Source organism: Nematolebias whitei, chromosome 11 (assembly GCF_014905685.2).
Source record: "Nematolebias whitei isolate Nwh7 chromosome 11, NemWhi1, whole genome shotgun sequence".
NCBI lineage: Eukaryota > Metazoa > Chordata > Actinopteri > Cyprinodontiformes > Rivulidae > Nematolebias > Nematolebias whitei.
Window position 1 is genome coordinate 28,463,420 of NC_056508.1, and position 3,060 is coordinate 28,466,479.

Sequence of the window (3,060 nt, forward strand, 5' to 3'; positions counted from 1 at the left end):
ACTGCTTGCTTCCACTGACACACACACACACACACGCACGCACACAGTCCAAACTTTCATACAAAAATGTACTCAGACAATCACAGAGAGACATATCAAAGTGTTCTGATAAACCTCAGTTTAAATGCGTGTGAGCAGCTCATTCCATTATTACCACCACACCTCTGAAGAGAAACATCCCAGATCCTGCTCACTTTCACTGTTGTTCGTTTTGTCATCCCTTTCACTCCTTTTCATACTCTTTATGCATATATTAGATACATTTCTGTGTGAATGTGGTGTTAACAATGAGTTCATGCCACAAACATTTATACATATTTTGCGGAGCAAAAACAAAACTGAAACAAAGCAAATTTTTTTTAAATGCTAAGGGACATGAGTGCACAGAGCAGTAAGTAGAAAAGTATGGTTGCAAGGCAGATGCACTAAAGTGATCCCATGAGCACTGTGGCTCCCAGCACGCTCACAACTGCTGCACACATCTGGACTCAAATTAGAGTCAATGAGCTTGTAGATTAATGTTCACAAATTATTCCAGAGTTTATAAATCAAGTTTTTATTGTCACTTTGTGAAATAAATTTGCCTGAGAAATCCAAGTTTGTGCATGTGTTGAAATGAAATTGTGCATGAATAGAAAAAAAAAAAAGATTTGTGTATATTATAAAAAGGTAAATCCACATTTTGTTAAGTCAAATAATTTTGATGTATCTAAGGAAAAAAATAATTTAAAAATGCACTGAACAACATGAGAATAAACCAAATCATTAGCATTGCAAAAATTGCCCAACTAAAGATTGTTTTATTTTTTAGCTTTAGCTTTAACCTTTTGTTATATTATTTTAAAACCAAGTTGTTTCTTGTTATAAATTAATCATGTAATTTATCCAGGAGCACAATCCTACTTATAGTTTTGTCAGTATAGTTTTTTTTTTTTTAAACAATATTTAAAGTAATTATCTTGTGTTTGTTTTAGTATGACCTATTTACTGGTTTGTCAAAATTGGATCAGGCATCCACGTGTCAAAATATTTCTAAAGATCTAACTTGTCAGAAGATCTTGTTCATTTTTAATCTTTAATTTCACAGTGGGAGCTTACAATCCCTGTCCAATCAGATAACAGCTGATACGTGTGGCACGCAGCACTTAGATTGGCACCCGTAAGGCCCTCTTGGCTTAGGTACAGCCTTGTTTGGCACATTGTGAACATTAGCTATAACCTTTTTTTCTTGAGAGTGATGATCAGCTTTTATTTAATAATTTTGTAAAGGGACATAGACATAATAAAGGACATTTTTACCAGCACTGTAATGTGCACATTTTTTCAAAATTTTCTCTCTTATTGACACATTCCGTGAAAGCTGTTCCAGACTGTAGGACTGTATTTAATGAAGGCAAGGGCAAAGCTTCAAAGAGCTGCAATCTACGTGTGCACAAGTGCACACACAGTCATGCACCGACTGCAAACGTGCACCTCTGCTGGCTGCAGAAAATGAAAGAGCTCAAGTTCAAATTCTCAGCCTGGTCTTGCTATTTAGCAGCACACTTCTTAACCTTAACTAAGAGTGACATATGTATATCCAAGAATTTCAAATTTGTGCCAGTAAATGTTAAAAGAAAAAAATAACATACAGCTTTAAAATAACACCCACCTGAGTGTGTCATTTCCTGGCTCTGGCAAAAGTAGCACACTTAAATTGAAGGTGGCAAGACGAGCTAAGTTGTAGAAAGAATTACAATTTAGCGCTAAGGAGCAAATTGTGAAAGCTAAATAACACCAGGTTTAAAGCTAAAACCAAGCTCTTCTAATGTGTTTCTCTCATTTTTGGAAGTTGTTTGCAATCAGTAAAGGTATTGTTCGCTAAAGAATGTCCAGAAGAATGTTTCAGAATTAAAAAAATAAGTTTGATTGTTGCATTTTCAGATGCTGCTAACATTTACACCCCCCCCCCCCCACACACACACACACACACACACACACCCAGAGTACATTCTTTGTCAAATCACTGGAAGTACAATACTTCTCATTTTGTAACATGAGCTGGTACCAGATCAAGGCTTGACCCTTAAACTATTCACTGAAAATCTTTCTTGTTTTACGAGTGTGTTCGGGGTTGGATGTTTAAATGTGCGTGCTTCTGGTATCATGCACAAATGTGGGTTTCTGGTGCCTTTGAGGTGTGTTAAGGTGGGTTACTCTCTTTGATGTGTGACACTGGGTTTATAAAAGTGTTGCTTTGGAGGCATGCATTTTGCATTGCTGTGTATGTGTGTGCGTGCATGCATGTGTGCATGCATGTGTGTGTAACAGTGTATGTGGTTCACCTTGCACTGGCCACCTGTAAGCCATCGAAAGAAATTAGCCTCTTTAGTCCTGATGGGATGCAGAGCAGTGAAGGATGGGGGTGGTGAGAATGTTATAGGAAGACTATTGGTGGGGGGGCTTTGAGATGTGTGCATGCATGTGTGTGCCTGCATGTGAAGGATATGACAGTCTTTTCAAACCTACATTCTCACTGTGCTATTATAAGACAGAGAAAATGAGAGACAAGGTATAGGCCATACAATGGAACCATTTGTTTCTCATTTGTCTCCACAGTCTCAAGATCTGCGTGTGTGTGAGGGTGTGTGTGAGTGTGTGTGTACATGCACATTATACTCATTTCACTCTGGTATTCTGGCAGCAAGCCCAACGCTGCCTCAGAGTTCTGCTATGACTCTGCTAAACCCTCACAACTTGGACTTATTACACTCTGTAAACAAATAAGCCATTAATACCATCCAGTGAGCACCACACACACAAACGCAAACTTATAATACTTATAAACAATCATGGATTTGCCCCCTAGTACGCCCATTCCCACTATATCTACAGCTTGTATTGGCTGTGGGGCTTGAGGCTGGCGAGACTAATGATGTGGTCTTTGTGTTCCTGCTTCCTGTCCTTTGCTGGAGGACTTCCTGTGACAGAGTAATGTGGTCCTGATTACAGTCTACATCTAAGACCCCTGAAGCAGGACTCCTCTGACACACATTTGCACACATACACACAATGAATATA